Raw genomic sequence first — 14,702 nt, 5'->3', positions numbered from 1 at the left:
CTTCAAGGTTCCTTGCTACGGGTCCAGATCCAGGGATCCCAAGGCGACTCTAGTAGATGCACTAGTAGCACCTTGGACCTTCAAACTAGCTTATGTATTCCCGCCGTTTCCTCTCATCCCCAGGCTGGTAGCCAGGATCAATCAGGAGAGGGCATCGGTGATCTTGATAGCTCCTGCGTGGCCACGCAGGACTTGGTATGCAGACCTGGTGAATATGTCATCGGCTCCACCATGGAAGCTACCTTTGAGACGGGACCTTCTTGTTCAAGGTCCGTTCGAACATCCGAATCTGGTCTCACTCCAACTGACTGCTTGGAGATTGAACGCTTGATCTTATCAAAGCGAGGGTTCTCAGATTCTGTCATTGATACTCTTGTTCAGGCCAGAAAGCCTGTAACTAGAAAAATCTACCACAAAATATGGAAAAAATATATCTGTTGGTGTGAATCTAAAGGATTCCCTTGGGACAAGATAAAAATTCCTAAGATTCTATCCTTTCTTCAAGAAGGTTTGGAGAAAGGATTATCTGCAAGTTCCTTGAAGGGACAGATTTCTGCCTTGTCTGTGTTACTTCACAAAAAGCTGGCAGCTGTGCCAGATGTTCAAGCCTTTGTTCAGGCTCTGGTTAGAATCAAGCCTGTTTACAAACCTTTGACTCCTCCTTGGAGTCTCAATTTAGTTCTTTCAGTTCTTCAGGGGGTTCCGTTTGAACCCTTACATTCCGTTGATATTAAGTTATTATCTTGGAAAGTTTTGTTTTTGGTTGTAATTTCTTCTGCTAGAAGAGTTTCAGAATTATCTGCTCTGCAGTGTTCTCCTCCTTATCTGGTGTTCCATGCAGATAAGGTGGTTTTGCGTACTAAACCTGGTTTTCTTCCAAAAGTTGTTTCTAACAAAAACATTAACCAGGAGATAGTCGTGCCTTCTTTGTGTCCGAATCCAGTTTCAAAGAAGGAACGTTTGTTGCACAATTTGGACGTAGTTCGTGCTCTAAAATTCTATTTAGATGCTACAAAGGATTTTAGACAAACATCTTCCTTGTTTGTTGTTTATTCTGGTAAATGGAGAGGTCAAAAAGCAACTTCTACCTCTCTCTCTTTTTGGCTTAAAAGCATCATCAGATTGGCTTACGAGACTGCCGGACAGCAGCCTCCTGAAAGAATCACAGCTCATTTCACTAGGGCTGTGGCTTCCACATGGGCCTTCAAGAACGAGGCTTCTGTTGATCAGATATGTAAGGCAGCGACTTGGTCTTCACTGCACACTTTTACTAAATTTTACAAATTTGATACTTTTGCTTCTTCTGAGGCTATTTTTGGGAGAAAGGTTTTGCAAGCCGTGGTGCCTTCCATCTAGGTGACCTGATTTGCTCCCTCCCTTCATCCGTGTCCTAAAGCTTTGGTATTGGTTCCCACAAGTAAGGATGACGCCGTGGACCGGACACACCTATGTTGGAGAAAACAGAATTTATGTTTACCTGATAAATTACTTTCTCCAACGGTGTGTCCGGTCCACGGCCCGCCCTGGTTTTTTAATCAGGTCTGATAATTTATTTTCTTTAACTACAGTCACCACGGTATCATATGATTTCTCCTATGCAAATATTCCTCCTTTACGTCGGTCGAATGACTGGGGAAGGCGGAGCCTAGGAGGGATCATGTGACCAGCTTTGCTGGGCTCTTTGCCATTTCCTGTTGGGGAAGAGAATATCCCACAAGTAAGGATGACGCCGTGGACCGGACACACCGTTGGAGAAAGTAATTTATCAGGTAAACATAAATTCTGTTTTTCGTCCCTTTCGCAGAAACGGACCAGCCTCAAGTTCTACATCCTCTAAGCAAGAGGGTAATACTTCTCAAACCAAGCCAGCCTGGAGGCCAATGCAAGGCTGGAACAAAGGTAAGCAGGCCAAGAAACCTGCCACTGCTACCAAGACAGCATGAGATGTTGGCCCCCGATCCGGGACCGGATCTGGTGGGGGGCAGACTTTCTCTCTTCGCTCAAGCTTGGGCAAGAGATGTTCTGGATCCTTGGGCGCTAGAAATAGTCTCCCAAGGTTATCTTCTGGAATTCAAGGAGCTACCCCCAAGGGGAAGGTTCCACAGGTCTCAATTGTCTTCAGACCACATAAAAAGACAGGCATTCTTACATTGTGTAGAAGACCTGTTAAAAATGGGAGTGATTCATCCTGTTCCATTAGGAGAACAAGGGATGGGATTCTACTCCAATCTGTTCATAGTTCCCAAAAAAGAGGGAACATTCAGACCAATCTTAGATCTCAAGATCCTAAACAAATTTCTCAGGGTTCCATCGTTCAAAATGGAAACCATTCGGACAATTCTTCCTACCATCCAGGAAGGTCAATTCATGACCACGGTGGATTTAAAGGATGCGTATCTACATATTCCTATCCACAAGGAACATCATCGGTTCCTAAGGTTCGCCTTTCTGGACAAGCATTACCAGTTTGTGGCACTTCCATTCAGATTAGCCACTGCTCCAAGAATTTTCACAAAGGTACTAGGGTCCCTTCTAGCGGTGCTAAGACCAAGGGGCATTGCAGTTGTACCTTACTTGGACGACATACTGATTCAAGCGTCGTCTCTGCCTCAAGCAAAGGCTCATACGGACATTGTCCTGGCTTTTCTCAGATCTCACGGGTGGAAAGTGAACGTAGAAAAAAGTTCTCTATCTCCGTCAACAAGAGTTCCCTTCCTGGGAACAATAATAGACTCCTTAGAAATGAAGATTTTTCTGACAGAGGCCAGAAAATCAAAACTTCTAAGCTCTTGTCAAGTACTTCATTCTGTTCTTCTTCCTTCCATAGCGCAGTGCATGGAAGTAATAGGTTTGATGGTCGCGGCAATGGACATAGTTCCTTTTGCGCGAATTCATCTAAGACCGTTACAACTGTGCATGCTCAGTCAGTGGAATGGGGATTATACAGACTTGTCTCCGACGATACAAGTAGATCAGAGGACCAGAGATTCACTCCGTTGGTGGCTGACCCTGGACAACCTGTCACAAGGGATGAGCTTCCGCAGACCAGAGTGGGTCATTGTCACGACCGACGCCAGTCTGGTGGGCTGGGGCGCGGTCTGGGAACCCCTGAAAGCTCAGGGTCTTTGGTCTCGGGAAGAATCTCTTCTCCCGATAAATATTCTGGAATTGAGAGCGATATTCAATGCTCTCAAGGCTTGGCCTCAACTAGCAAAGGCCAAATTCATAAGGTTTCAATCAGACAACATGACGACTGTTGCGTATATCAACCATCAGGGGGGAACAAGGAGTTCCCTGGCGATGGAAGAAGTGACCAAAATAATTCAATGGGCGGAGAATCACTCCTGCCACTTGTCTGCAATCCACATCCCAGGAGTGGAAAATTGGGAAGCGGATTTTCTGAGTCGTCAGACATTTCATCCGGGGGAGTGGGAACTCCATCCGGAAATCTTTGCCCAAATAATTCAATTGTGGGGCATTCCAGACATGGATCTGATGGCGTCTCGTCAGAAGTTCAAGGTTCCTTGCTACGGGTCCAGATCCAGGGATCCCAAGGCGACTCTAGTGGATGCACTAGTAGCACCTTGGACCTTCAACCTAGCTTATGTGTTCCCACCGTTTCCTCTCATTCCCAGGCTGGTAGCCAGGATCAAACAGGAGAGGGTATCGGTGATCTTGATAGCTCCTGCGTGGCCACGCAGGACTTGGTATGCAGACCTGGTGAATATGTCATCGGCTCCACCATGGAAGCTACCTTTGAGACAGGACCTTCTTGTTCAAGGTCCGTTCGAACATCCGAATCTGGCCTCACTCCAACTGACTGCTTGGAGATTGAACGCTTGATTTTATCAAAGCGAGGGTTCTCAGATTCTGTCATTGATACTCTTGTTCAGGCTAGAAAGCCTGTAACTAGAAAAATCTACCATAAAATATGGAAAAAATATATCTGTTGGTGTGAATCTAAAGGATTCCCATGGAACAAGATAAAAATTCCTAAGATTCTATCCTTTCTTCAAGAAGGTTTGGAGAAAGGATTATCTGCGAGTTCTTTGAAGGGACAGATTTCTGCTTTATCTGTTTTACTTCACAAAAAGCTGGCGGCTGTGCCAGATGTTCAAGCTTTTGTTCAGGCTTTGGTTAGAATCAAGCCTGTTTACAAACCTTTGACTCCTCCTTGGAGTCTCAATTTAGTTCTTTCAGTTCTTCAGGGGGTTCCGTTTGAACCCCTACATTCCGTTGATATCAAGTTATTATCTTGGAAAGTTTTGTTTTTGGTTGCAATTTCTTCTGCAAGAAGAGTTTCAGAGTTATCTGCTCTGCAGTGTTCTCCTCCTTATCTGGTGTTCCATGCAGATAAGGTGGTTTTGCGTACTAAACCTGGTTTTCTTCCGAAAGTTGTTTCTAACAAAAATATTAACCAGGAGATAGTTGTACATTCTTTGTGTCCGAATCCAGTTTCAAAGAAGGAACGTTTGTTACACAATTTGGATGTAGTTCGTGCTCTAAAATTCTATTTAGAGGCTACAAAGGATTTCAGACAAACATCTTCCTTGTTTGTTGTTTATTCTGGTAAAAGGAGAGGTCAAAAAGCAACTTCTACCTCTCTCTCTTTTTGGCTTAAAAGCATCATCCGATTGGCTTATGAGACTGCTGGACGGCAGCCTCCTGAAAGAATCACAGCTCACTCCACTAGGGCCGTGGCTTCCACATGGGCCTTCAAGAACGAGGCTTCTGTTGATCAGATATGTAAGGCAGCGACTTGGTCTTCACTGCACACTTTTACCAAATTTTACAAATTTGATACTTTTGCTTCTTCTGAGGCTATTTTTGGGAGAAAGGTTTTGCAAGCCGTGGTGCCTTCCATCTAGGTGACCTGATTTGCTCCCTCCCATCATCTGTGTCCTAAAGCTTTGGTATTGGTTCCCACAAGTAAGGATGACGCCGTGGACCGGACACACCTATGTTGGAGAAAACAGAATTTATGCTTACCTGATAAATTACTTTCTCCAACGGTGTGTCCGGTCTACGGCCCGCCCTGGTTTTTTAATCAGGTCTGATGAATTATTTTGTCTAACTACAGTCACCACGGTATCATATGATTTCTCCTATGCATATTCCTCCTTTACGTCGGTCGAATGACTGGGGAAGGCGGAGCCTAGGAGGGATCATGTGACCAGCTTTGCTGGGCTCTTTGCCATTTCCTGTTGGGGAAGAGAATATCCCACAAGTAAGGATGACGCCGTGGACCGGACACACCGTTGGAGAAAGTAATTTATCAGGTAAGCATAAATTCTGTTTTTATACTTAATATCCAGTCACTGATAATTTATTTTGATAGTCTTAAGACATGACTGTTTTTGAGCTTTCCACTGTGATCCAAATGTGCACACAATTATCTGTATTGGATAATCTTTTTTGGAGCTGATGCAAGAATAAAGCTGTGGGACAGTGGAACATGTTTGATTTAGTTGTGTCTTTGACACCTTTTAAATTGGAAAAGTTTGCAGATTAACACCTTAAAGGGACAGTCTACACCAGAATTTTTATTGTTTTAAAAGATAGATAATCCCTTTATTACCCATTTCCCAGTTTTGCATAACTAACACATTTATAATAATATACTTTTAACCTCTGTGATTATCTTGTATCTAAGCCTCTGCAAATTTCCCCTTTTTTCAGTTCTTTTGACAGACTTGCAGTCTAGCCAATCAGTGCCTGCTCACAGATAACTTCTCGTGCACGAGCACAGTGTTATCTATATGAAATACGTGAACTAACACCCTCTAGTGGTGAAAAACTGTTAAAATGCAAGCTGAAAGAGGTGGGCTTCAAGGTCTAAGAAATTAGCATATGAACCTCCTAGGTTAAGCTTTCAACTAAGAATACCAAGAGAACAAAGCAAAATTGGTGATAAAAGTAAATTGGAAAATTGTTTAAAATTACATGCTCTATCTGAATCATGAAAGTTTATTTTGGCCTAGACTGTCCCTTTAAGGACAAGGCCATTTTTCAATTTCTTTCCTTTAAGGACCAGGACTATTTTTACATTTCTGCTGTGTTTTTGTTTAGCTGTAATTATCCTCTTACTCATTTACTGTACCCACACATATTATATACCGTTTTTCTCGCCATTAAATGGACTTTCTAAAGATACCATTATTTGCATCATATCTTATAATTTACCATAAAAAAAATAGAAAATATGATAGAAAAAAAAAACACACTTGTTCTAACTTTGACCCCCAAAATCTGTTGCATATCTACAAACACCAAAAAACACCCATGCTAAATAGTTTCTAAATTTAGAAATACCCAATGTTTACATGTTCTTTGCTTTTTTTTTGCAAGTTATAAGGCAATACGTACAAGTAGCACTTTGCTATTTCCAAACCATTTTTTTTTTTTTTTAAATTAGCTATAGTTACATTGGAACACTGATATCTGTCAGGAATCCCTGAATATCCTTTGACATGTATATATTTTTTTTAGTAGACAACCCAAAGTTTTTATCTAGGCCCATTTTGGTATATTTCATGCCACCATTTCACAGTCAAATGCGATCAAATAAAAAAAATTGTTCACTTTTTCACAAACTTTTTCACAAACTTTAGGTTTTTCACTGAAATTATTTACAAACAGCTTGTGCAATTATGGCACAAATGGTTGTAAATGCTTCTCTGGGATCCCCTTTGTTCAGAAATAGCAGTTATTTATGGCTGTGGCATTACTTTTTGGTAATTAGAAGGCTGCTAAATGCTGCTGCGCATCACATTTCTCCAACATAGGTGTGTCCGGTCCACGGCGTCATCCTTACTTGGTCTTCACTGCACACTTTTACCAAATTTTACAAGTTTGATACTTTTGCTTCTTCTGAGGCTATTTTTGGGAGAAAGGTTTTGCAAGCCGTGGTGCCTTCCATTTAGGTGACCTGATTTGCTCCCTCCCTTCATCCGTGTCCTAAAGCTTTGGTATTGGTTCCCACAAGTAAGTTTGGTAAAAGTGTGCAGTGAAGACCAAGTAAGGATGACGCCGTGGACCGGACACACCGTTGGAGAAAGTAATTTATCAGGTAAACATAAATTCTGTTTTTTATTAGGTCCAGCAGTGAAGGGGTTAATTAGGTAGCTTGTAGGGTTAATTTTAGCTTTAGGGTAGTGTAGTAGACAACCCAAAGTATTGATCTAGGCCCATTTTAATATATTTCATGCCACCATTTCACCGCCAAATGTGATCAAAAAATAAAAAAAATGTTCACTTTTTCATTATCTTTGGGTTTCTCACTGAAATTATTTACAAACAGCTTGTGCAATTATGGCACAAATGGTTGTAAATTCTTCTCTGGGATCCCCTTTGTTCAGAAATAGCAGACATATATGACTTTGGCATTGCCTTTTGGTAATTAGAAGGCCGCTAAATGCTGCTGCGCACCACACTTGTATTATGCCCAGCAGTGACGGGGTTAATTAGGGTGCTTGAAGGGTTAATTTTTAGCTTTAGTGTAGAGATCAGCCTCCCACCTGACACATCCCCACCCCCTGATCCCTCCCAAACAGCTCTCTGCCGTCCCCCACCCCGCAATTGTACCTGCCATCTTAAGTACTGGCAGTACTAAAATAAGTTTTTAGAAAGTTTTTTTATTTAAAAAAATATTAAAATGTGTAGGATATCCCCTTAGCCCCCAACCTCCCTGATCCCCCCTCTAACTATTCGCCACCATTTACTTTGCAATAAAATGTTTCCTTTTTTAAAAAAATAAATAAAAAAATCACTTTTTCTGTAGTGTAGCTGCCCCCCCCCCATACCATACCCCCCTCCCAGATCCCATTTTTTAGATTTATTTTTCCCTCTGCCATCCACCACCCTCTCCCATCACTTACATTTTGACATATTATTGCGGCCAGTTTAAGGGCGCACGCACCCGAAAGCCATTTCCCATTTGCTTGCCAGAAGCTTACCAGCGATTGGCCGCCCACCCGCCTCCCTACAGCTGCTCCTACCGATCAATGATCGGCACAATCGCCGGCCGATGCAGAGAGGGCCACAGAGTAGCCCTCTCTGCATCGGTGTGTCAAAAAAGATATTGCAGTGATGCCTCAATATCGAGGCATCACGGCAATACCTTGAAAGCGGCTGGAAGTCATCAGGATCACTCCCAGCCGCTTGAAACCCCTAACAACGTACAGGGTACGTCGCCGATTTTTAAAGACCAGTTTGTGTCTGACTTATCCTGTACGACATGTGTCGTTAAGGGGTTAATAAATCTGTTTTATAATAATAATAAAAAAGTTTATTCTGTTCTCTTTGCATAATTTTCAGATTAGCACAGAATTCATGAATATCCATAACTATTCTCTCCCCTCAAATCACACTTAAATGTTTGGTTATATTCTGTTACCTGGGAATGCTTGAATCAACTTTTTAATAACGGATGGTATTTGGTATTATTTTTACCCAAGTAAATCTAGTTACTTTTTGTTCTTTTTAAACAGATTATTTTGTCAACAAACATCGCTGAGAGTTCAATTACAGTTCCGGATGTGAAATATGGTAATTTCTCTGTTATAGAAAAATATTATGTGTTAAATTGTAAATATCCGAAATATGTTAAAATGTTAGTTATGTAATATAAACATACTGATTCTTTGATATCTATAGATTACTTTACTTTACCTGTGTTTATTCATAAAGGAGTGTGTTTATACATTTTTGTAAGTTCAACTTCAATGCCCTTGAATAGGATGCAAGCAGTATGAAATAGCCCTGCAATCTTGACAAAAACAAATTTAGGCTGAGCGATGCGGCGCGAGGCGTAGCAGCTGCTTTATGCCGCAACGCTTCTGAAGTTAAAATATTTCATCTCTACACTGCCTTATGGGCTTTAGTGTAAGCGAACTCCTATTTAAAAAAAATAACAAAAAACCTATGCCTGTACATTTCTCCTTTACAGCGGCAGCACCTCTGACTATTTATGATGAGAGGAGGCTACCGCAGGCTTTATATAGTTTGCCTCTAACCCAGCTAGTAATCGGGGACTGCTTGCTTGTTTCCCTTTAGATCAGTCTGTGGGTTTTGAGGTACAGGGTTTATGGCTTTTTGGTGGCGATAGCTATGTGTGCCAATAGCTCAGCACCTTGCTTTGACATAAACTTATTGAGGCAGGTACTCATGGAAGGGTCTTTACTATTATGCTCCTACTAAGTTTATTTTCCTGTAATGTTAAGCTTAATGGCGGTGATCGCAACGTGCACAATTAGCTTATATGTATTTTATTTGGCGCAATCTTTTCTTTTAGATAGAATTCTATCTAATTCTATTCCGTGGCAGTACGCATTTCAGTCTGCGCTTCCCACCACGGGCAGTGTTTATGGCACACTTTTGTATTGACACCATGGGGGGTTCTGTTTATATAACTCCAGTGCAATGTTTTAACATCCCTGTTACTGTGTTTATTTGTTTTGGAAATGCACTATGCTTTTCAAAAAAATATTCACACACCCCCGCTCACAATCATCTGACATGTTTTCCCACTTAAAGTGAAGGTAAATTTTTATGATCAGCAAAACATGGATGTAATATATAACAATAGTATATTGAGATCGCTATGTTTTTTATTTTTTTTATATTACTGATTCTATTTTTTTTTTATATATATTTTCCTTACCGTCATTAGCCTTACTCTGCCCATCCTCCACTTCCTATATTTTGCTTCCATTTACGTATAGAGCGGTCCCACCGCTCTATACGTAGGAGTAATGCGCATTCACGAGCATGGAACGCATGCGTGACTAGTTGATCGTGGCCGCAATGCGCATTTGATTTTACGCAATTTTCCCTGTTGGTTACATTTGTAACATTGGCAATCAGTATACCGAGCCATACATGTTAGTCTTCAGCTATGCGCATGCGCGAATCGGGAACGCGCGCCCGACATCAATATGGGTAGAAGAGCTTTGGCGCATGCACAGTTGATCAGATAAGGCGATGACGTAGCTTCACGGCCGCCGATCGTCCAGAAACTCAATTGGACGAAAAATACACATGACCTGTAAGTGAATTAGCTGTAGAAAAACAGGCAGATTAGAAAATCGGAAAAATGTGACTTTATTTTCGGAGAAAAAGGTATTTAGATGTAACTTTAAAAAAAATGATGAATTAAACTATTATTTTTAACTAAACAATGTAACTGTGTATAGCAGATCACGTAAGTTTACCTTCACTTTAAGAACATCTGTGAGCTTTCTTCTTCAGTTCCTGCTTCACTTTGCTGGCAGTTATCTTTTGCTTTAAAACACTGATCTCTGCTAATCGTTTTTTCCACAGGTGGTAAGATTCCTTATACCTGTAGCAAGGGAGGTCTTTCTTTGTTTAGAGTACTTAATCATTTCATAATGCTTACTTCAATTATTGGAAACTTTTATAAATATATTGTTCGTTTTTATATATATATATATATATATATATATATATATATATATATATATATATATATACTGTGTGTGTGTATGTGTATATATATATATATATATATGTTTGGTGTGTGTTCAGTTGTGTCTTGTTGCTACTTTACTTTCACCTTGTTTTTTCAATTTCTTCCTTGTGCTTTTTAATATGGTATGAAAGAAGTGGGTTGCAAAACCCTTGACAAGGATAGAAGAGGTCCTAGTAGCCTTTACAACATATATACGTTTAAGGAATTGCCACTTAATTTGTGGTATCTCTAACCGGGTTTCTATACATATTCTTATGACACAAACCCCAAGGCAGAATATATTGTGATCTGAGATGTCGTCGCAGAAAATGCGGCATGTCTGCAGAAAGAATAGGACACATGCAGGAACTGTTAACACTTGCACTTTGCAGCACTGCTCAACAGACTGTTTTCTTCAAACAGTGCTGTGCTCTTGCTGCACTGTGTAAGTGTTCCTTATCACAGTGCATCCGGAGCAAAGTACTGTTTGAAAAGAACAGTAAAATACGGAGTAGCGTTGCAAAGCAGCAGGGCATTTGTTTCCTGGCTCTCATCTTTCTGAATGTAAGATGTTCTTGTTAGCAATACATCTTTTTAATTACTACATTTCTAACTTGTGATGTTAAACCAAGAGAAAATGAAACACATTTTTCTTTCTAATGACACGGTGAGTCCACGGATCATCATAATTACTATTAGAAATATCACTCCTGATCAGCAGGAATAGGCAAAGAGCACCACAGCAAAGCTGTTAAATACCACTCCCCTTACCCACAACCCCAGTCATTCTCTTTGGTTGTATCAATTTAAAGAAAGGGGTAAAGTTTATTTGAGAAGCTGGGTTGTTCTCAGCTGTAGACAGCTGACAGTTTATTTTGTAATGTCGGCCAAGAGGTGTTTGCATACGCCCACAATGGGCGGAGCTTCTGTGGCGCGAGTTTTGCGTGTCTTTTTTTAGGAGGCAGTTTTTGCTTTGTTTGATCTTCCTGTCGGCTCTGGTGCGATCAGTCTGGAGAGCGAGGTAGCAGTGGGGGAGTCTGTTTCATCTCTGCTACGCTGGTTATCGCTCTAGTCCCTGGGAGGTCAGGTAAGCACCTCAGCAAGGCTTGTTGAGGTGCATAGGTGCTGCAAGGGTAAATTTTTATATTTCATTGTGATTTTTCTGTGATATGATTAACGTTCGTTTCTTAAAGGGACGGTAACATTTTTTTTTTTTATTTTAAATGTGTTTTTTTTTTGGGGGGGGTTTGCTGCTGCAGGTTTTCTGAAATTTGAATTTCCTGATTTATTTTTTCTTGCTGGTGTTAAGATGGACCAAGAGGACTTACAGGATATTACTTGCAATTTATGCCTTGATGCTAATGTGGAGCTGCCGATCCCTTTCTGTTCATGTATAGAGAAAACATTACAGTATAGGGGATAGGCTTTTTGATTCAGAGCCTTCATTTTCTAAGTAGAATGATGTTCAGAAGTCTCCTGTTCAAGCTGTTACACAACTTAATCCCCAATCATCCCAACTTCAATCCTCTTCTCATGCAGTGCCCTGCATTTCGTCTCAGGTTGGTTTTTCATTGCAGGATATGGCTACTCACATATCCACTGCTGTATCGGATGCTTTGTCTGCTTTTCCTGCTATGCAGGGGAAGCACAAAAGGAAGTTTAAGGGTTCTGACTCTGTTGGAGTTATGTCAACTGTTTCTTCCTATAAGTTTGAGGAAGAAGATACTTCAGTAGCGTCTGAAGGTGAAATTCCGGACTCTGATAGTGTAATACATTCTGCTGATTCTGAGGTGTTGTCCTTCAGATTTAAGTTGGAACACCTCCGTTTGTTACTTAGGGAGGTTTTAACTACCTTGGATGACTGATTCAATGGTCATAGTTACTCCCAAGAAGACTAGTAAGCTTATTAAGTTTTTTGATGTTCCCTCCGTGGCGGAAGTTTTTCCTGTTCCGGATTGGGTTTTAGAGATTATTTCTCGGAAATGGGAGAAGCCTGGAATTCCTTTTTCCCCTTCTCCTATTTTAGGAAAAGGTTTCCGAATGCGGATTCTATTAAGGAATCTTGGCAGATGTTCCCTCCGTGGTGGACATTTTTCCTGTTCCGGATCGGGTTTCAGAGATTATTTCTTGGGAATTGGAGAAGCCTGGAATTCCTTTTTCCCATTCTCCTATTTTTAGGAAGAGGTTTCCTATTGCGGATTCTATTAAGGAATCTTGGCAGACAGTTCCTAAGGTAGAGGGAGCTATTTCCACTTTGGCTAAGAGGACAAATATTCCTATTGAGGATTGTTGTTCTTTTAAGGATCCCATGGATAAGAATTTGAAGGCTTAGCTTAAGAGGATTTATGTTCACCAGGGGCTCCAATGGCAGCCTGTTGCGTGTATTGCTACGCTTACCAGTGTGACTGCATATTGGTTTGATGCATTGTCTGATTTTATTCATTAGGAAACTGCTCTGTAGGAGATTCTGGATAGAATTAAAGCTTTAAAATTGGCCAATTCTTTTGTTGCTGACGCTTCTTTGCAGGTCGTCAATTTGGAAGCAAAGGTTTCTGGCTTTGCTGTTTTGGCTCGCAGGGCTTTATGGTTAAAGTCTTGGTCTGTGGATGTATCATCTAAGTCTAAGCTTTTATTGATTCCTTACAAAGGGAAATCTTTGTTTGGGCCTGGTTTGGTTGACATTATTTCTGATATTACTGGTGGGAATGGGCATTCTCTTCCTCAGGATAAGAGAAATAAGCAGAAAGATCGTCAGTCATTTTCGTTCCTTTGTTAACTTCTCTGGTAAGTCTTCCTCTTCCTCATCCAAGCAAGATCAATCCAAGCCTTCTTGGAGACATAATCAGTCCTGGAGCAAGGGGAAGCAATCTAAGAAGCCTGCTGCTGACTTAGCATGAAGTCTGCCCCCGATCCGGGAATGGATCCTGTGGGGGGCAGGCTGTCTTTTTTTCGCTCAAGCATGGGTTCGGGACGTTCCAGAACCCTGGGTGATAGATATTGTGTCCCAGGGATACAGGCTGGAGTTCAAGAATTTTCCTCCCATGGGCAGGTTTCATCTATCAAGGTTATCTGTAGACCAGATAAAACGAGAGGCATTCTTAAGTTGTGTTCAGGATCTTTTTGACATGGGAGTGATTGTTCCAGTTCAGGAGCAGGGACTAGGCTTTTATTCCAATCTGTTTATCGTTCCCAAAAAGGAGGGAACTTTCAGTCCCATCCAAGATCTCAAGTGTGTTAACAAGTTTCTCAGAGTTCTGCCTTTCAATATGGAAACTTTTCGGTCAATTCTTCCTCTGGTTCAAGAGGGTCAATTCATGACTACAGTAGATCTAAAAGATGCATATCTACATATTCCCATTCACAAGGATCATCACAAGTTTCTGAGGTTTGCTTTTCTAGACAAGCACTTTCAGTTTGTGGCTCTTCCTTTTGGTATTGCAACAGTTTCCAGGGTGTTTTCAAATGTTCTGCGTGCGTTGCTGACATCTCTCAAATTGCAGGGGTTTGCGGTAGCTCCTTATCTGGACGACATTCTAGTTCAGGCACCATCTTTTCAACTAGCAAGCTTCCTGGGTGATTGTGACCACGGATGCCAGTCTGCTGGATTGGGGTGCTCTTTGGGGTTTACTCAAGGCTCAGGGTCTGTGGACTCGGGAGTAATTGGTTCTTCCTATAAATGTCTTAGAGGTGAGGGCAATATTCAATGCTCTTCTGACCTGGCCTCAATTGGCTTCAATCCATCAGATTTCAGTCAGACAATATAACATCTTTGGCTTACATCAATCATCAGGGAGGAACTCTGAGTTCCTTGGCAGTGAAGGAGATAGCCAGGATTATTCAGTGGGCAGATGGTCAAAATTGTTTGTCTGCGATCCACATTCCAGGGATGGACAATTGGGAAGCGGATTTTCTGAGCGACAGTCTTTTCATCCGGGGGGGGGGGGGGGGCACTTCATGCAGAGTTGTTTTCAAGTTTGATTCTCAGGTGGGGTCAACCGGAGTTGGATCTTATGGCATCTCGTCACAATGCCAAGTTTCCGAAGTACGGTTCGAGGTCAAGGGATCCTCAAGCAGTTTTAATAGATGCTCTGGCAGTTCCTTGGAATTTCAGTCTAGCATACGTGTTTCCTCAGTTTGCCCTTCTTCCTCGAGTTATTGCTCGGATTCGACAGGAGATGGCGTCGGTAATTCTTATTGCTCCAGCGTGGCCTCGCAGGATATGGTATACAGATCT

At 41.5% G+C, this 14,702-nt stretch overlaps 1 non-coding gene across 1 annotated transcript; it reads left to right on the top strand.

Moving 5' to 3' along the window:
• The first annotated feature begins 10,606 nt into the window (after window positions 1-10,606).
• LOC128646140 (U6atac minor spliceosomal RNA) lies at window positions 10,607-10,733 on the top strand. The gene has a single exon (XR_008400208.1). It is a non-coding gene; the product is annotated as a U6atac minor spliceosomal RNA (small nuclear RNA).
• The last annotated feature ends 3,969 nt before the right edge of the window (window positions 10,734-14,702 follow it).

The sequence above is a fragment of the Bombina bombina genome, chromosome 1 (assembly GCF_027579735.1).
Source record: "Bombina bombina isolate aBomBom1 chromosome 1, aBomBom1.pri, whole genome shotgun sequence".
Taxonomy (NCBI): Eukaryota; Metazoa; Chordata; class Amphibia; order Anura; family Bombinatoridae; genus Bombina; species Bombina bombina.
Note: the sequence above shows the minus strand (reverse complement) of the source record. Positions and strands in the feature narration are given on the sequence as shown.